Source organism: Symphalangus syndactylus, chromosome 4, assembly GCF_028878055.3.
Source record: "Symphalangus syndactylus isolate Jambi chromosome 4, NHGRI_mSymSyn1-v2.1_pri, whole genome shotgun sequence".
Classification (NCBI taxonomy): Eukaryota; Metazoa; Chordata; class Mammalia; order Primates; family Hylobatidae; genus Symphalangus; species Symphalangus syndactylus.
The window spans coordinates 58,511,227-58,533,223 of record NC_072426.2 but is presented as its reverse complement, the minus strand read 5'-3'; positions in this window follow the sequence as shown (position 1 = coordinate 58,533,223).

Here is a 21,997-nt window from a genome sequence, read left to right as displayed (position 1 = left end):
ACTTAAATTTCCTAAACCTTAAACTGGTTGGCTTAGAATTGAGCTTGGGGGAAGGGAACCCAGAAGCCCGAGATGCCAGAAAAAAGGTAAAAGCTTTTTTACCACTCGGACTTTTGGTTTCTCTCTCCCTGTGCAAAACAGTAAAAGGAATGGTAAGGATCACTGTTTATATTCTCTGTAAAGTTTTGATTAATGAAAAAGGATTTGTGATGTTGGTTTTAAGCTGAAGCCAATCTGGTGTGCTTTGCATATCTTTCTATATGGTTCTGTTAGAAAGAAGGATATCTTAAGATAAGATGCAGACCTAGGACCCCCATAAACTAGCTGTTCAAGTCAGCCCAGCAAACTGGTCAGTAACAAACTTTGCAGCAGGCCTCCATCTTGTTTTACATTAATTGGGAGCATGACCTGTAACCTCTGCAGTTTTACAATAGTGAGCCAGGTTCAATCCTAACTTGGGGAATGAGTACTTTCAGGTTAATAGCTGTGTGAGTTTTGTCATTTGTTAATTCTCTTCCCCTCTATGAACAACCTCTAGCTTCCTTTCTTAAATCTTCCTTTCTCTGAGTTATCCTTAAAGATTCTGGATGTTATAAAAACTGCTTTCCCCACTTTGAAAGACTTTTTACACTCACGATTAAGTCAGAACCTTAATTAAGGCTTCTTGGTTTTACCTGTGAGGTTACTTTTGGTAAAGCACAAAAGCCAGAAATATTGGCCACTTGATATGGCTAAGGTCAGGTAACAAGGGATCTAAAAGGATTTTCTTAAAGAGCTCTCAGCTTAATTAAAAGTGGATATCCAAGCTATAGGTATATTTAGAAGGTGTTTATGTTTTTCGTTTCTTGGATCTTGTTTTTGTGGAAAAGATTTTTTTCTTCTCAGTTGACTAAATTACTTTTCTCCACTTTGTCTTGCTACTCTTAATGCATGTGTGAGTGGCCCTAATAAAATTCCTGATGGTCTGGGACTCTTTGGAAAAAAACGGAAAAGGTGCCATAAATTCCATTTTAGTAGAAACCTGTGTTTTTCTCATAGGACTCCAGGAATTAGAGGCGGATAGATTCCTCTCAAAATCTGTTTTGTCTTCTAGCTGTATCTGTTTATTAGACCCTAGAAATTGCATGCTTTCCAAGCCTTACTCTTAAAGGGTGCTCCCCAGAGGCCAATAAGCCAATTGGGAGATTGGCAAATGAAAAATCTTGTAACTACTGAATCTTATTCTGTCTGTCTGTGTAGTTACATATGTGTTGTGTGTTTTGCATATAAAAAAGAGCTCTAATGAATTGGCTTAAAAATAGGCATTTAGATCAAATGTATTTTTAAGAAAAGGTAAAAGCTGTAATACCTTTTATTTCACGTGGCTTGAATCTTTGAGAAATAAAAAGTCTTAAAGATAATTGGTGAAATGCAAATGTTGTTAAAATGTAAATAGGTGATCTAAATTGTGCAAGTCAGATACTAGGTTTGCTAAATGTTTTAAGGTTGTAAACTGCTTCTTTCACCTTTGAGAACTGTTTGACTTGCCTGCTTTACATCTTGGTACGGCCTCAGGAGATATGGAATTAACCACATCCTTAACTATGCTGGAAAGAGTCAAATTTTTTCGGGACCTAGTGCATAATTAAAACAACTTACCAGATTTTTTATTAAAGTTAAAAATTGCTAAATGTTACCATTATAACATGTAATTGAGGCCACTGAAAACAGATTTACCTGCAAGATATGTAAGAACAGTAAAATGTGTTTTTAGTAAAAAATTTTAAGAAGGCATGGAAATGTACATTTTTGCCTAGGATTAAAGGATTGTTTTAAATTAGGTAAAATAAACTAAAGATTTAAGCAAGTTGCGGACGTTTGTAAAAATGAACTTTGCAAAAGAAATTCTGTGTGTAAATATATTGACTAAACTCAAAAGGACATTATATGTTTTTTCCATAAATTGTGCATTAAAATAAAAGCACTACAAGGTTCTCGTAAGGCACTAATCTGCTCTTTAGCAAAACTTTTAAAGGGTTATACAAAGCTTATAAGAATCTTACCTCATGGTCAATCTGGTTAAGAATGGGAACAATTGTCTTTTAGGTTTCTTTAGGAAATTGAAGTTTCGTTGGGCATGGTGGTTCACTCCTGTAATTCCAGCATTTTGGGAGGCTGAGGCAGACAGATCACCTGAAGTCAGGAGTTAGAGACCAGCCTGGCCAACATGGTGAAACCTTGTCTTTAGTGAAAAAACAAAAATTACCTGGGTGTGGTGGTGGGTGCCTGTAATCCCAATTACTCTGAAGGCTGAGGCAGGAGAATCACTTGAACTCAGGAGGCAGAGACACAGTGAGCTGAGATTGTGCCACTGCATTCCAGCCTGGGCAACAAAATGAGAATCTGTCTCAAAAAAAAAAAAGAAAAAAAGAAAATTCAGGTTGACATTAATAGTAAACTAATGTAAGGGTAAAATTTGGCTTTCTCTTCCTTGTACAAAATTTTCATGTACTAGTAAACGATAATGAAAGATTTTCATTTGCCTTTCAAATAAACTGCCAAGGAAAAGAAAGTGAAGATCAGAGACAAACTGGAAAGCTAAGTCTTCCCTCTTAATGAGTAAAAGTTTTGCTTTGTTTTAAAATTTTTTCTAATCATTATTTTGGCTAAATAAATAGCTAATGTTAGTCTGGAATTGTAGTTCATTATTTCAAGTGTTTTAACCTTCTAACATATTTAACAGGCTTCCCAAAATCAAACTGCAGTTTCAAGGTTATCTTTTCTGATCCCTAGCTTTTGGATGCTACAAAGGGCCCTTGGAGCATCCAAAAGAGAGGTAAACAAGATTATTTGACATTTTGGGGTATAGGGGCTTGCCAAAATGATGCTGAATCTTCCTCACATTATACTTCAGTGAATAACATTAATATATGTTCCAAATATATTTTCCAAAATTGTATGGGATTTTTAAAGTTTTAAAGTCTGAGTATATGCTATCAATCTTAATTACCATTAGTAAGTTATTGTAAACCACAGAGATAGTGAAATTTCTTTGTCGTTTGTGTTTTTAACTGTAAAAACGCTGAACATTATATTATTTACAGACAATTGTCTTGTTTTGATACTCTTCAAACGATAGTTTATTATAAGCTATAGAACTTTGACATGTGCTCTCAAATGCAAGTTTCTGGTAACTTTGGAGGTTGTAACATTGGAATAGAGGAAAAAAGTACAGGACTCTTGAAGAGCTGAAATGTTCATGAATAGTAAGCAGAACAAGAACAAACAGAATGGACTGAACTAATAGAAAACGGAAGTAATCTTTTTTTCCTTTTGCTTAAAACATTGCTGATCCTTGTTTTGTTTTTCAGAGTCAAGGAAACTTATTTTAAGCTATTTATAGCCTTTAATAATTGACTAAGGTATACTCTTGTGATCATAATTTTGAGTGTATTTCTTTCTTTCTGCCTGTCTTCTCCAAAATTTTGAAACTATAGTTGTAAGTATTCTTAACTTATGGCAATATAGTTATTTGCATTAGTGCAGTAAGAATCCATTTTCTTTTTCAAAGGAACAAAATTGCAGAAACTGGTTGTTTTACCAAGGCTTTGACTGAAAGAGTGTGCTTCCCTTTAAGGAATCAAGCTTAACTTGCAAAGCCAATAAAAGCCCCTTGGGAAAACTGACCTCATACCTTGTCTACATAGTCTAACCTGTGGTGAGTAAAGAATGCCACTTTCTAACAGCCCCAGGAACCCCATGTTCTTGGGACCTCAAGAAGAGAGGAGTTTACCCAACTCTTAGATATTTGAGGGTACAAATCCATGGCTTGGCTCAACTTTAAAAGGTTTTATCTGAGGTTCCTTGTGGAAGAGAGTCCCATCAAAGCCAATTTAAAAGGCCTATGTAAAGATAATTATCTTGCTGCACTTTGATCCTCTTCAAATGATAGTTTATGATAAGCTATAGAACTTTGACAGGTGCTCTCAAATGCAAATAATCAAGCCAAGTATAAGGCTAAAGTTTGTTTTACAAACAATATGGTCCTATCATGATTTGTTTATAACAAAAAGAGGACTGGAGAGAGAATTATGTTTCAAAAGTTATCATGCGTTTGCCACTAAATTCTAATCTCAGTTGTTTTTAAGTTCTTTCTCTACATTTTAGACTAACCCTGCTTATTTTATAAACCAACCAGTTATCTCTGGCTGCAACTCAGAAGACACAATAAAGAATCAGTAATATAAAAATCTGGATCAGTATTCTAGTTCTGGGCAATTATCCTGCAAATCCTGCCTGGTGATAGGAATAAATAGGGTGCCCATAACTCAGATATTTCGTTTGGGAAAATAAGACCACAGTAGCTAAACAAAGCTAAGCCCCATGCACCCCAATCTTAGTAGGCATAACTGTAGCCAGTTATCTGGGTGTGGCAGCAGCCTTGGGATTTTTGAGCTGTCCTCACCCTACCCCTTGTTTCATTTTGATACATACCTTCTAATAACCCAGTTTGTATAACCAGTTTGTCTCTTCTCATTTTCAGGCCATCAAACTCCAAAAGATCATGCAACTAGAGCCTCAGACAAATACCCCTTTAACCCGGGACCCTTAGATTGGCCTCTGAGGGAGATTTAAGTGCCATTTTCCCAAAACAACACCCCCTGTCAGAAGGAAGCAGTTAATGTTGGTCATTGTCCTTATCCCCCAACCCACCTAAGTCATTGTGCACAAGGGGCTTGCCTAAACATGCCCATGGTGAGAAATTCCATCCCTTAGCACATGTGCAATAAGGGAAGTAAACCATTGTGGACTGGCTCAGACTAAGGGCCTGCATGCACACTGGAAGGACAGGGTGGAGCCACCAGAAATTCACACCTTATGCAAGGGAGGGGCCTGGCCTCTTCAGCTTATGTGTGGAAGTCCTGGTATTCCACTGTGAGGAGTAAGCCTGCTTGGAGAACCCCTCTCTTTGCAGAGAGCTTTCCTTTCACTTATTAAATTCTGTCCTTCTCACCTTTCAATGTGTCTATGTGCCAACTTTTTCCTGGTTGTGAAAAAAGAACCCAGCTTTAGCTGAACTAAGGAGTAAAATCTTGCATCACCATTAAGAAAGCACTGTAAGCTTTTTTGAAATACATTTTTATGAAAATAGAAACTATAATAATTACTAGAATTGTGCCAAATTACAGACATACCAATACAAAAGAAAAAAAAGAAAATACCAGTTATGAGAATTTGCTTCTCAACTGTAATTTTGTTCCATATTTTACTCTTTCTTTAATGGAGTAGTTTCTAGGTGAAGATACAAAATATTTATCATATTGAGAAAAGTGTGGCTTCATTACAACTGATTTGCCAAAACTATAATGTCATCAATCTGAATTTGAATCCATTATTTCATTTTGGTCAATTTAGCTTCAGTCTCAATTTTTGACATGGACTTGTATTTCATTCCCTTCTTGTAGGAGTTAGGGATATTTTAAATTCAAAATGTGGCTTCACATTTTACATTTTGATATTAGAACTCCGCTTCTATCAATGGTATATATTAGAAATGCTCATTTCAAGACGCTTTCTATAGATTTTGTAAAACCTATCTTGAGAATTCTATTCAAAATCGTTAAATATCACTTATATAATAACTACAACCAAATGATTCTTAGGGTTTGGTATTAAGCATTTTATTTATTCTCCTAAAAACGGGCTTGCACTTCTTAGACTGTGAAAGCCAATTATTCACTGTATTTTCACTTTTAATTTGTTTAAAGCAAGTGAATAATTAAGGTTTTATTAAAATGCAATAGTTATATGTATCTTAATTTTTGGCACAAATAAACACTCTCTCATTCTCTTTCATTAGTTGGGTCTTATTATTTTATTTGTTGTCAGAGTTCTAGTGCTTGTGGTGTGTATATGTGTGTGTGTGTGTGTGTGTGCGTGTATCTCTGGTAAATCATCTATATTTATGGAGGTCCTTAAATTATAGATTAAAAACAAAATAAATTTATATTTGTAAACAGGATCCTCAATACTATTTTTTATTCTGAATGAGAAAAGCAAGGTTACCAAGTGTAGCAATAGATTCTAATTTTGCATGGATGATTAAAGTGAAATAACGGGTAAGATCGTGGAATTTTTCAATACTTCAGAGCAGATTACTGAGGAAAGTTGAGAAATCTTTTTTAAAAACTTAGAGGAGGTAACAACACTTTGAAATTCCTGTCTATACACTGCAATTATTTTTGAAAAATAAAAGCATTATTTAATAATGATACACTTTGGACAGTGTTTTGCTGAAAATTAAATAGGCACCACCTTCCAGAGCAATATCACCATTGTGGTATTGCTAAAGCTTTCCAAGTTTGACCATCTGTACTCCTAGACTTATCCTAAAGAAGTAAATAGCTTCACTGAAAAATCTCCAATGCTTTTGTCTTCTTTACAATTGCCTTGAATATGAATAAGAACTTTCATCCTTTGAACAGTGTTTGAAAGAATCTACCTGAAACACAAATGATCGAAAACCAACAGTTGTATAGTAATGGTATGTAGAAACTTTGCAGAAGAGAGCAAATCTGTTTCTCTAACTTTATATATGAAGAAATAAATATGAATCAATTTTTATTTAAAATGTGTTCAAATATACTCTTAATCAAGAAACAGAATGCCTTTTATTCTTTAAAAATTAACAGGAGATAATTTCTACCGTTTACACTTTATTTCTGTCAATAAAGTATCCACTGTATTTGCTGCCTTTCTTCAAGTAACACACTATTCCATAACTTCCTTCCAAGAAGCGTTATGAGTATGCCTTTTACTAAAGTACCAGCTACAGAAGTCATGCATTTCTCAGAATTTTACCTAAAAACTACTGTTATATTCTTTCCCTCTTTCATTTAGGCATTTAAATGAGATGGGTACTTTACAAATACTCATTAGTGGATCTGATTCTTTCTCTAGCAGTCACCTTCACAGGAGGAAATAGAACTGGCATCATGCATACATTCAAATTCTAAAATTGTATTCTTTTGAGAGAATAAAAAAATTATCTTCTCTTCTTTCTCAATTTTAATTCATTTTCTCTTTTGGCTCACAAAAGGGGCACAATTAGGTGAGGTGTCATGGGAAAGAGGCCGGGGAGACAAAAGGGAAAGACATTCTCCTTAATTGAAATTGTATTTCCTGCTTGTTAATTATCTGGATGCTGAGCTACCTGACTTGAGAAAAGTAACTTTTTAAAACGTTGCCATGTCTTTGTAACAGATTATTAACATAAAGTTTAAATTTTAATTGGATTTTTGGTAAGTGACCTTTATTACTCCTGGAAGGGACATGATATGCAATAATTAAATAATCCCATTGGAGTCAAAAAGATTCCAAATGTCAAGATGGCATTGAAAGTGGAACAGGCTATGCTTCTAATTTTCAAAATCAAAATAGCAAAACAAACCACGCACAGCAAACTCATTGAGACAATGAAAATAAGACTACTGTCCACCAATGCATTACCCATACATCTTTACAAATATGTAAAAATAAAATCCTGAGTCTTTCATGCTTAACCGCAGTAATGAATAGGACCTACTACTTAAGTGTGATTAGATGTTCTTGGTGATGAGAAACGTATTGAATTAAATATAGTATTGAATTAAATATATATTTTATTATGTAAAAAATATATTATGTCACAATGCTACATGGGAGTAGGTTTGATGGAGTCATTGACATTGGAATTTACTCTGCAAAAAATTTGACTACTGCAACTCCACTAAACTTGTGATGAGGAAACTTGTGATGATGAGTGAGAGTATGAGATTGTTCAGAAAGTAATATAATGTGTACCTTCCCAAGAAGGAGGAAGTATGTCTGTGACAAGATAAATACTGTTTGGGAATTTTAATACTGTATTTTCTTCTTCCTAAAACATCAGTTTCCTCTGATCATATTTAAGAGGTTAGCCAGCCTTATATTTCATTTCCTCACAGTATGTCTAAGGCAGAGCAAAAAGTAAAGGGAGCAAATCAGTTTAGTTTTTGCTTTCTGAATGTTTAAGCTCTTGGAAGAACTTAGTAAATTTAAAGTATAAGTAAAAATAACAAAGAGCCTGGTGCAGATGTCAAAATAGGTTCCAATCTTGCCACTGACTAAAGTATTTTATCAAAGAGAGACAAGCTGATAAGGAAGACAAATTGTTTTCGCTACCATTACCACTTGTGAGGAGACCCGTGACAGGGCAAAATTTTCAGATTTATCATTTGACCTGAGAATTAAAAGCTCAAGGCTATTTAGTAATATGTTTAACATATATTTTAGCAAGAATGGTGTACAGGAGCAACGTAAGCCTCTCATTCTGTTGCTAAATATACTCAGTAGAGCCTTCAATTTTATCTCTGCTCCAGAGGGTTCTGGCTCTGAAGACTTTTTCTCTGACTGAAGTGATGTGATTCATCAATTTCTGCCTTTCACAATTGTAAACACAACTTTACATGCCATAAACTATTTCTTTCTACTACGATCACTGTTAGCAAATGATTACTCTTACTTTAGCTTACAACTGGACCCAATTTGTATATAGACTTACTTCCATCAAAACATTTGCTTTGCTTAAGCATTTCCTTAAATCAAAACCTACTGTTGGATTCTATGTTAATATAGCACATATGTATTGGGTAATGTACAAATGTATATGTAGAGTATAATTATGCATAGTTATAAAAGTACATACACACATGTATCATATGTATACAAATTATGAATTATTAGGTAAACAAACCACTTAAAGAAAATTTAGAATATACTTCTGATGGTTATTATTAAGTGTCAACTTGATTGGATTGAAGGATGCAAAGTATTGTTTCTGGGTGTGTCTGTGAAGGTGTTGATAGAGAAGATTAACATTTGAGTCAGTGGACTGGGAAAGGCAGATCCACCCTTAATCTGGGTGTGTACCATCCCTTCAGCTGCTGGCACAGCTAGAAAAAGCAGGCAGAAGGTGAAATGAGGAGACCTGCTGAGCCTTCCAGCTTTGTCTTTCTCCTGTGCTGGATGCTTCCTGCCCTCAAACCTCAGACTCCAAGTTCTTTGGTTTTTGCACTCTTGGACTTACACTAGTGGTTTTCCCTGGGCTCTTGGGCCTGTGACCACGGACTAAAGGCTGCACTGTTGGCTTCCTTACTTTTGAAGTTTTGGGACTCAGACTGAACCACTACTGGCTTTCCTTGGTTCTCAACTTGCAGATGGCCTATCATGGGACTTTACTTTGTGACTGTGTGAGTTAATTCTCCTTTATAAGCTCCCTTTCATATATACATAGCCTGTTAGTTCTGTGCCTTTACAGAATCCTGACTAATATGATACTCTATTTCCATTTTCAAATGGGAGGCATTAGCCAGTTTAGTTGACCATTGATTCAGATTTGAGGAGCATTATTTTTAACATGCACTAGTCAAGGTTTCACTAGGCATTTTTAAATTGCCCAAAAAATAAGCAACATCTTATTATTTATAAATTTTATTTTATTCCATAGCATTCATAAACAAAGGGCTTTATCTTTGTTAAAATGCTTAATCATAAACAGTTCACCCATAATTTTCTTTAATTTTTGTATTGGTACATAAAATATGTCTAATTACATACTGTGCTTTTCATGATGTATATATATTCTGTATATGTACTATATATAATACTATTCTAATTGTTTTATATCAATTATAAATATATATCTATATGGTGCATATTATATATATTCTAAACTATATAATATATAAATATGTATGTATATTATATGTAAAATAATGTTTAAATCAAGATGGCCATTACTTTTGGGAGAAAGAAGAGAATGTTAATTGGCAATTGAGAGGGTACAGGATGGCAACTTTTGCACTTCCAGTGGTAATTTATTTCTAAAACTGGTGGTGTTTAGGATAATTTATTGTGCTGTGTATGTGTTATATATCTCGTATCTTTTATCTCAAGTGAGAGACATCTTAAGTGAAATTAAAAAAAATAACTAAAAAGAAAGCTTAATTTACATAAATAAAGTATGGGCAGAAACTTGGGGGTAAGGTAGGAGGGTTGTAGGAGTGGGCAAAAGACTGCAAAAACATGAACAGAGACTGGATCCCAGATTTACAGAAATGATTGAGGAAATTGTTTGCAATGGCAAGTCATCTTTACACCTAGGTTAGTGTGGAATGGTTGAAAGTATCCTTTTGAATCCTCTCTAAAGAAAGCAGAGTAGGTGATTAGTTCCATTGGTCAGCACTTGCTGTTCCTCAATTTGATTAACACAAAACAAAACAAAATAAGCAATACAAAAGTGAATCACAATAATGCTTTCTCTCCAAAATCCCTTTCCTCTTACAGGAGAGATACATGTGCAAACAGATGACTTTTTGGCTAGAAGATCCTCCGTCTTCTCTAGATCTGGAAGGGATCTATGGTCAGCAGAAAGCTGACCTTTTTTTTGTCATTTAGATTGCTACAGCATAGGGATGACTTTTCATAATTGAGTGACATTTTAGAGTTGCACCTGTAACTATTGTAGTAGTTTCAATATTTGTAATTTCACTTATGACTATCATTATTATATGTAATTATTTTGAAATGCCTACCATTTAAAACATAATTTTGAATCAACTACTGCTGCTGCTGCTATTACCACCACTACAACAAATATAATTATGACTACAGCTAGACAATATTTATTGAAAATTTATTCTCTTCCTTCCTAATCACATTGTAAATAAGCTTTTACTAAGCACTTATTTTGTGTCTTTCATTATTTTAAGTGTTTTGTATGTATAAACGATTTCAATATTATTTTATTCCTTTAAGCTTCACAACGTATTAATGAAGCAACTACATTCAGTTACCTACTTTAGAGATGAGGAAACAAAAGAACAGAGAAACCCATAAAACTAATATGTTGCATAAAACTAACGTAACATTTTATAATATACCATTAAAATAATTTGCATTGGAAGTGGAGTTTTTTAAAAAAAATTGTTCTTTGAAGCTTAGAATATAGAGTAATAAATCATTTGAATAAAGTAACAGGCAACTCTTTATATATATATATATATATATATATATATATTATTTTTTTTTTTTGGGGGGGTGGCAGTTCGCTTACCCTTAAATAATTTTGTTGTACAAGTTTTCTCTACCTCAATAGAAAAAAGAAAAGTGAACTCTCTGGTACTGAATTCCCTAGTGTTGTCCAGAAGTCCAGCATTTTGCTACTAGAAGGAATCAATTAGGGGCATAGTATTTACCTTACTTAAATGTGATATTAAAATACCCTTGAATATGGTTTTTGTCTATTTTAGATTTCATATAATTTTATAATTACAATTTACCCTTAATTCATTTTTTATTTAAATATTCAAGTTTTAGCAGGAAAGCACCTATACTGAAAAAGATTCTCCTATAAGGTAGTAATCCGCCTCCAATTACTGTTCTCTCCTAGAATTCGTCAATTTTCTCCATTGACGTTTTCTTGTTATTTTAATTGTAAAAATAACACTTTTGGAAGAAACCTATTGCATTAGTCATTAAAATGTTTGGAAGAAAAGCTTCAGCCATCACATCATGTTTCACCTTACAGTTCTAGAAGACAAAACCCATGATTGTGTTACCAATGTGCCCTCCCATAGCATAGTTCCTAAATGATTCATCTTTATAAAAAAAGTTTTTTAAGACTAATAAGAAAGATTTAAAAGAGAAGAAATATGATCTTATCTTCTTTTCTACAATCCATAAGCCAATATAGAATAGGAAAGCACTTTTAAGTAATGCTATTTCATGCTGAACTTGAATAGCACAGGGAAGATTATTTTTCCTATAGAAAGGAAAGTCAAATGGCCAAAAGCTTATTACTTACTACATAGCCCAAGATACAAATATGAGTAGCAGTTATTTCCAAATGAAAGTGCCACATAAAGGCAGCAGTACAGTCAAATATGAAAATTTTTCGAAGAATCTGATGTATAAACACAAATACTGAAAGAAATTAGTTTCTATAATCTCTTGCTATTTGTGATATTTGGAATTAAATGAAGCCATTCTATTTAACTTTCTACAGACAAAAAAGATTATCCTGTATTTCCCTTAAAAGATAAATGAAAACTTATAAGAAAAGCATTGCTTGTAACCTACATAACCTACAGCCACAGCACAGTCATATTAAGCCTGTTTTGAACACAGTGGTGCAGATCATGACTTGGGAACATTTTTCATTATCTAGGCAGATGACATCACAACAAGTCAATTTAACATTTGGTAAAGAAAAATCTCACTACTTGATCACACTGTGATAAAAATAAGTTTATAGTTGGTTGACATTGTTCTGAAAAGAGAAGCTTCTATCATACAATCATTTGTACCTTACATTTAAATATTTTATATTTCTTTCACTTCAACTTTCATGCTTTCTAAACAGAAAGAAGCCAGGTAATGAATATTAAAAAGAATAGTATTTGAAAGAAAGAGATCTGTGTATTTACTAACACAAATACATAAAAGACACTTTTCCAGCCAGGCACCTTGACTCACGCCTATAATCCCAGCACTTTGGGAGGCTGAGGCAGGCAGATCAACTGAGGTCAGGAGTTTGAGACCAGCCTGGCCAATATGGTGAAACGCTGTCTCTACTAAAAATACAAAAATTAGCCAGGTGTGGTGGCAGGCGCCTGTAATCCCATGTACTCAGGAGGCCGAGGCAGGAGAATCGCTTGAACCAGGGAGGCAGAGGTTGCAGTGAGCCGAGATCACGCCATTGCACCCCAGCCTGGGGCACAAGAGCAAGACATCGTCCCCACCCCCGCCAAAAAAAAAGACACTCTTCCAACAGTGTGGTTATTTATGAACCTCTCATAAAATATAATATTTATGTATTTTAATTTTTATAACAAGTAGATGAACAATTCAATGCTACATTTGTTAAGTCTCATGAAATTATGGCACTTGAAGAATTTGCTCATCCTTCAGTTGCTATATAACTAGTTTATTCCAAAATGTCTCAATGTCTTCCCTAGTCATTAAGTTTGAGTGATCTCAAAAGCAATGTGAAGTTTTTATTTTTCCCCTTTATCTGTCAACACAAGTCGGTATTTTCCAAAATCCTAATCATTATCTATTAGATATTTTTGTTTCTCTGAGCAGCCCTGTGAAATAAATAGCGTTGGGATTTTATAGCTTTTAATAAATGAGGACCTAATGCTCATTGAAAGGAAAAATGAGTTGCCCACTCTTGGAAAGCCATTCTCCATGTATATCTTGCATTTCTGCCTATCCTTTGAGCAAAGGTATTGATATATTTTGATTACAGACTATGTTTTCAAGAATATTTGTATAGTAAATAGCCTGGGATAAGATTTTAACACATTCTCACTAGAATGAATCATATTGTAAAGACTGACAGTACCAAGCGTTGGTAAAGATAGGGAGCAATGCTAACTTTTATTTTAACATTGAAAACATGCGGAGACTGGGCATTTTATCTTTTGTGGTTCTACGATTCTTAAAATCAAAACATAGGTTTGATTTTCACCATAATCTGACCATAACTGCAGATATTGTGGGTATCTCTTTAAATACTTCCATAAAGGCTTTCTGGCTCTCCTGGTATGCCTTAAATTGTTCATTGTTTGACCTGAACCTGTCATTCTCTTTCTTTAAATTTTCTAGGACCCTAGGCAAAATCCAGGCAACTCCAAAATCTTTAACGCTATTGCTCCATTAAAACTCAAGTGCTAGATCTGTTGCAATGAACAATATTTCAGTTTTCTTCTTTCTCTGACGCAACATTGTTGTGTCTTTGGTGCCAAGGTAACATTTTAGCTAGCAGATGGCGTAAGTTTTAGACACTTCATAGTTCTTGACAATTTTGGTGGCAAAGCTTACATGCTAAAAGAGAAATGATTTTCTCAAACTGAAAATATAAAGGCTATCTATGTGATAGAAGATACGAAAACCCCCCTGGGATATGGTAGTGAATGCTCTTTCCTAAGTTATGGACAAGGAGGACTGAAATAGGATCCCTCCATTGTCCTATCTGTTAATGAGTATTGAAACAAGGTGCCCAAATGATTCTTTGGGTGTTAATCACTTTCCTCTTAGCAGGATAAAAGAAAAGGTCGAGGGGTTCCTAAAAGTGAAATAAGTCATATCAGCAATGAGGAGGTGGAGCCTTGTCTGGGCCAAAACCACAACTTTGTTTAGTTAAGTCCAGGCAGATGATATGATGCATAAAATGGGAAGCAAGTGCAAGATATTGCTTGCTGCAACAAGGCCACTCTCTCACTCCATACATTTTTAAATTTACCCTTCTCTCAATCCCAGCATCAGCCACTTTAAGGAGAAAGATGATTAAAAGTGGGGCCAAGGTCTCCTTGTGTCCAAGTAGGAGTGAAGGGCATACATTCCTAGATTTCAACTTCTATGGCTTTGCTCAGTCAATGGTATTCAATTGATTAACCTACTTAGCTCCATTGGGTATGAAGGTAAATTGTTTCAACAAAGTGAATTTAGGCAGGGTTTACAGTAAGAAAGAGAACTAACATGTCTCTGAGAGTTATTTATGTTATTTTGCTTCTTCAATGTTCTCATTCTGTTACTTCTAGGTCTGAATGTGTAGTAGAAATTATGTGGGTTAATATGCTTGTACTTCCTTATCCTGTGAGTGCCAAAGACAATTATCTCTAGCGGGGAAGAGCTGCAGGTGTAGAAGAGTTAGTAAGACAAACTTCCTGCCATTTGCCACCAGAAAGTGAGTCAGGATCTAATGCAAATACTTCTACCCTATGATTTGCAAAGTTTTTACTGTATAAATGACATTCTTTTGATTAATAAGTTAGAAGCCTCAGTTGCACTGTCCCTGATTGTGGAGTCATCACAGCTCTCTCAGAAGGGATGCTTAAATAACTTTGAAAAAATTCAGGATCCTGAATGCCAAGTAGTTTCCAAGGCTTATGCAGGTTGATTCACAACACTCTACCCCTTTAGCAGTGGTAGAAGTACTGCCACCACTTCAGTGCCAAGAGCCAGAAAGGTGACTCAACTCTCATTGTACTATTTGGGTATTGAAATTAGTCCAAGTCTGTATTTTAGTTTTTCCATCTGGAGCCTCCAGCAGCAGTGGCCTCTGCCTCGTAGAGCAATTCCCTGTTGTTCTGGAGTTGTAACCTCACTGACATGACTACTTTTTTGAAAAGCAACTTGCTACTGAGGGCTTATTTAAATGGGATACCTAACCTATAGAGACACTATGATTCTCTGGCCTGATATTTTTATATTGGGATGGGTCAACTAGTACTTAATAATTAAAATAGGGGAGATTCCTAAAGCCTTGCTATATGTGTCAGTTATCAATATATTGCCTCTAACCTTTAAATTCGTCCTTCATTACTGTGAAATAATAAGCCAAATTCCTTGAACCATTTCTCCTTTACAAAGTATATCATGTTTTCTGGATAAAAGGTACGGGAGAAACTGTTGCCAAACTTCTGCACACCCACACCAATAATTCCTGTTCAGTGGAATGAATGTGAGGACAAATGGTGGAGCTTTCCCCAAGCCACAGGTCCAGAACACATGGGCCCTTGGCAGCCTTGCAATTTTGGCTTGACCTGGCAATGACCTTCCTATGACTTTCTAAAGAGAGAATCCAGTATCCTGGGAGTCTCTGCATACACTAGCACCATCATTCTCTCAGCAGATTGAGTCCCAGAGGCTCATCACCAGGCCCTCACTGTTACTACTGAACACCCACCCTTCACCACACACTCCTGAAGGCATTTATGTAGTGTGATTGCTTCCCAGAGAGTTTCCACTTAGTTGCAAATCCTTCTGCAGATTTGTACATACACTGACTTTTTTCTCTGCAGAACAGCAGGCACTTACCTACGCCCTTAAACCACACTTTTCTGCATAACCTCACCACTAGTTCCTGGTTACCTGAATATCTTGCATGTACTCTGAAGTAAAAAAAGAAAAGTGAATTCATGAAGCCATCACTGTAGCTATGCTGATAGACATAAAAACCATGCACTTTTTGTGAAATACCTTTCTGTCACATATTAAAAATGCAGCTTTTATGGGTGGAGGATTTTTATAAGAAAGTCATTACTATAGACTCTAATGTCATTTGAGGAAAAGCAAAGTCATACATGATAACTTAAAGCAATAGGAAGATAAAAGTTCTAAAGCTGAATAATTTAATGCAAGCCAAAGATAATTCGATAACTTTAGAAAGAGATTTGGCTTAAAAAAATCAAGGTTACAGTAGAAGCATATTCTGCTAAGCAAGATGCAACAGACAAGTTCCTAGATGTCATTAAGAAAATCATTGAGAAGAAAGGCTATCAGCCTAAACAGATTTTTAATGCAGAAGAAATGGCCTTATCCTGGAAAAAAAAAAAAAAGCCACAGAGAACATTTATTAGTGAGAAAGAGAAACGAGTAGCAGGATTTAAAGAAAGAAGAGATCAGCCAACTCTACTGTTTTGTCCAAATGTAGTCATCTTTATGGTAAGTGCTATAATAGCACTAATCTACAAAGCTGCTACTGCCTACAACTTGAAGGGAAAAGATAAACACAAGCTTCCAGTTTTGGGGTTGCATCAGAAGAAAGCATGTATAATGAGAAGACTTTTTCTGGATTGGTTCCATTGATGTACCTGAAGTCAGGAAGTACCTTGCCAGTAAGGGACTGTCTTTTACAGTTCTTTTGATATTGGACAATGCCTCTGGCCAACCAGAAATCCATGAGTTCAATACTAAAGATGTCAAAGAGGTCTATATGCTCTTAAATGCACTGTCTCTAAATCAGCTTCTAGATCAGGGAGTCATGAGGGCCTTCAAGGCTCATGACACATGGTAATCTATAGAAAGGATTGTCAGCACTATAAAGGTAAACCCTGATAGACAGAACATCATGAAAGTTGGTGGAAAGATTTCACCACTGAGGATGCCATTGTTGTAACAGAAAAAGCTGTGAAAGCCATCAAGGGTGAAACAATAAATCCCTGCTGGAGGAAACTATATTCAGATGTCATGCATGACTTCACAGGATATATGACACAGCAAATCAAGAAAACCATGAAAGATATTGTGAATGTGGCAACAAAAATGAGGGGTAAAGGGTTTCAAGATACGGATCTTGGAGAAATTCAAGAGCTAACAGATACCACACCAGATGAATTAAAGGAATACTACTTGATGGAGATGAGTGCTTCCAAACCAGTGCTAGATCATGAGGAAAAAGACAGAAGAAGCAGCACCAGAAAACTAATTGACATTTGACACAGTGACAGAAGGATCTGATTATTCAAGACTGCTTGTGATTTCTTTTATGACATAGACCCTTCTATGATACCAGAAATGAAACTAAAGCAAATGGTAGAAGAAAGATTTGTACTGCATAAAAATATTTTTAGAAAAGCAAAAGTCAAATAGAAATTATTATGTATTACTGTTAACTTACATCAAGTGTCCCTGCATTTCCTGTCTCCCTTTCAACCTCATTTACCTGTTCCACCTCTGAGATAGCAAGACAAGGACCTCCTTTCTCTCCTCCTCTACAGCCTACTCAATGGGAAGACAATGAGGATGAAGTTCTTTAAAATGATCCACTTCCACTTAATAAGTAGTTACTATATTTTCACTTCCTTATAATTTTCTTAATAATACTTTCTTTCTCTGGCTTACTTTGTTGAAAGAAAACAGCATATCATATATATAACAGACAAAATATGTGTTAATCTGCTGTTTTGTTATTGGTGAGGCTTCCAGTCGATGTTAAGCTATTAATAATTAAGTTTTTGGGGAGTTAAAAGTCATACATGGATATTTGACTATGTGGAGGGTCAGTGTTCCTAATTCTTGTGTCATTCAAAAGTCAACTGTACTTACTTGGCTGCTAGGTATGCCATCCGTAACATACAGCTCTGACCATGATTTGATTGTTATTCCTCTTAAGCTTACCTGGAAGACAATCAGAAACTGCAGAAATGGTCCCTTTTTAAAGCAGCTATAATTGTGTTCTATTCTCCGTCATTCCTTTGGGTGGATGAATGCAACCTGGCTGGTGGCATGAACAAACAGGACAGGTGGTACTGACTGATCTCAGGTATTTCTCTATAAAAGGACTAGACTCAATTATTCTAAATGAACAGGGAATTGTAACTCCATTCAGCCTGTTGGGTGACCACATAGGGAGTATTTCACCTTTGTCTCCCTATTAATGCAGGTCCTATCTGGAAAGCCCCAACAAGTGTGAATATTGCTTTCTTTCCAGGGCACTATGTGCATCTTTGAGACTCTACTTTCTGTATATAAATTAGCCAATATTTGGCCTCTCGACTTGACACAGTGACTTGAATCTTGGGCAGGTCATACGTTACCTTCAAGTATTTAAAGAAATATCACCTCAGTCTTGGAAGGCATTCAGTTCAACTTTAACCCACTGGCTAGAGTGGTTATGGATGGCACATGTGCTGCCAACTGCCCCTTTGCAGGCCAAGGTGGAATGTGTGCAATCTTGCTGTACCTAGATTAATGCCTCAGGAGAAATGGAAATGTAGTAACTTGGCTTTATATGGTAGATGTTGATGCTTTAGCCAGTGTTCTCAGCCAGGACCAGGAGGGCATGGCTTAAGTCAATACTGCAGATCGAGCTCATCCTTTTGCTTGGAGTCCTGTTGATAACAACCTTATTCAATGAAGTACAAGAAAAAAAAAAGATCAGATTAGGTTTCAGCTCCTATTGAACAGATTAATCAGAGGAGATGAGTGAAGTGCTCATGAAAAAATTCATCTGAAGCCAAGTAGACATAAAAACATAGAGTTGTTAATGTCAGAAGAAAATTCTCAATGGATCCCTTATGTTTCTTCTGTTCTTCCGAGGAAAGACTTTCTTTCTGGACTATCTTCTCAAAATGTCTGTATAGCAGCTATTTTAGTAGTGTACTGGATAGTGTCTTCCTCCAAACAGATTTCTTTTCTGATCAAGCCAATAAAGATGTCTCCCTGATGGGCACAGATTGGCAGGTTTACCACCAGCTCATCTATAACAATTGGGGTTTCCTAAGCTTGGGGATACAGATCTGTGATGTCCACATTGCCCTCCTGTGATTGGGATCTAGTGGAAACCAATACAAACATGCAACTCATACTACCTGGTGTTTTGTGAGTAAAAGTCATTGTTAGAGCAAATAATTTTATATTTTCTTCCAGTATCCATTAACCTATGCAACCACATTGTTAGCTTGCAGGTAGTGTAAAACTTCAGACCCGTCACTGGTCACTGGTCTTGCTACCCACATTTACTCCTCTGTCATGCAAAGGAAACAAGACTAGAATCTATATCTCATATTTCTCAGTAATACGATTTTTACATACAATCATGATATTTGTTATTACTCCTAAGCTATCTACTGGGAATATACACTCTAAATATATTTTAACATAATAAAAAAGTATTCCTTGTGTCCTTATTTCTAATATTTAAGAATACATTTCTTGCAATAAACAGCAACATCTAGAAGTTTATTGAAATCATGTTGTCCTATAGGAAGAGTTCACCACAGTCATGTTGATTTTAAACTTGGGAAGCTTATTTTTTTATTTCAAATTGAAACTGAGAGAGTAATCAGCAACAACACGGCTGTAGGGGAAAACAGCATTCTGAAGTAAAAGTAGTTTTGGTTCTTTGAATTACAGAGATTTACTTTGTTACAAGATTTATGTACAACCTAAAGCAATGCACGTTAAAAAATACATCCTGGGTGATTAATCTGCAGTCTTTGGAAAAAACAATACAAACTTGAAATTTTTTTATAAAAACTTTAAAATAGTGTGCTTTGGGAGTTATATGTCATAATTCTTAGATAATTCAAGATATAAAAATTCTCATAAAAGCTATAATAGAAAAGTTAATGTTTACAATTTATAATACTGTATATAATAAATTAATTTGAACATTTGATTTTATGACATAAGATTATGTTATTACATATTTATAACCATCATGTAAATATAATGAATTTCTACAAACAGATTATTCTTGAAGTATATTTATCGCAAATCATACAGAGCCTTGTTTCTTCAAAAAGGGTAGGCTAGTTCTGAGAATAATTAACTGAGGATAACCTTAATAAAACTAACACAATAAAATACGTCTTATTTATTTTGATAGGAATTCAGTCGGAATCAACTGAGTCTAAATTATGAAATAAATTTAACCAGGTTACAAAAGAGCCTTTATATATTTATATTAATAAGAGACATAAATAATATATAGTATGTATATATTAGCCTACTTAAATTAATTCATGAATGTATTACTTCAAAAAAATCTTTGGATTCCTAGCTCTAGTTTCAATATGAAGGAAAAAAAATGTTTAAGAGTAGTGTATCCTGTCCAGGGGAACTGTGACAGTTTCTGAATAAGTACATCTTGTATTATGGAAAAGATATATATTTAATTCATCCTTCTCAAATTCTTGTGTTTTTACCAAGCTATATAATTTTAAAACATGAAGAATTCTCCATGTAATAAATGTTTTAAGGTTTTTGTTTCAGCCTAAAAGACAAAAGATATGTCGAAGTGTTAAACCCCACTGCTTATAAATGTGACCTAATATGAAAAGAAGGTCTTTGCAGTTGTAATTACGTAGGAAGTCATACTGAATTAGGGTAAACGTTACATCCAATATGAATGGTATCCCTATAAGAAGTCTCTCACACACACACATACACACACACACACACACACACACACACACACATGCTAGAGTGATGCTTCTATAAGCCAAGGAACACCAAGGATTTCCAGCAATAAACAGAAGCTAAACTAAACAAGTAAGGACTCTCCCATATAACCTTTACAGAGATGCTCTGCTAGGTGCTTGATTTCAGACTTCTAGAACTGTGAAGGAATAAATTTCTGTTGTTTTAAGTCACCGAGTTTGCAATCTTTTGTGCATAAGCTAGGAAACTAAGCCACCTACATACTCAGTATATTCCATTCAGCCAAAAGTATTGCAGAGAGATATTTATATAATAATCTCTATGCTATTTAAAAATAATGACCCCAGAAAAAATTTTAATTCTATATGACTTGGAATAATATTAACATGTTTAAACTAGATGGGTTTGATCAATTCACTGAAAATTATTAAAAATATATATCATTGAGTCAAGAACTGAAAAAACAAGTTTCATTCATAAACACAAAGGCATATAAAGATAGATGCTTATGACATACTCTTATCAACTTCAATCAGGAATGAAATAGAAAAGCTTAAGTAAAATCTGTAATTCCAATGTAAAAGATGTTTCCTTACATTTAAGAAAAAAGTAAAATAATTATCATGCATATATTTTTGCACAGTTGTTGTTTTTTCTTGCACTTTTCACTCATTAAATTTTTTCAGGCCTTGGATTATTAATAAGTTCTAGTCAAGAAAAAGGTCCTCAGCATTATGACTGATCAACTTGTATTCAGTTTCAGTAAAATTCAGTTGTATCTTGTGGGAATTGTATTGAAAAATGTTCAATTCCTGAAGCATCAATTCAGTTTATGATGCTGAAAAATGGCTAAAAAATAGTGTGCTAGATCCTTGGTCTGATTACCAGCAGAATTGGCAACATCAAGGGAAAGCTTAAGAAATTTAAAGGCTTAGGATTAATTCTTGAACCATTTTTTTAAGAAAGAATCTCCTTTTTTTTTTTTAATTCAAAGGGTACATATGCAGGTTTGTTACATGGGTATGTTGTGTGATGCTGAGGTTTGAAATACCAATGGTCTCATCACAAATGTAGTGAACATATACCCAATAAGTAGTTTTTTAGCCCATATCCTCCTTCTCCCTCCCTCCCTCACCCCCCAGTAGTCCCCAGTGTTTGTTGTTTCCATCTTTTTGTCCATGTTTATTCAGTGTTTAGCTCCCACTCCTGAGTATGAACATGCGGTATTTGGTTTTCTGTTCTTGTGTTAATTCACTTAGGATAATGG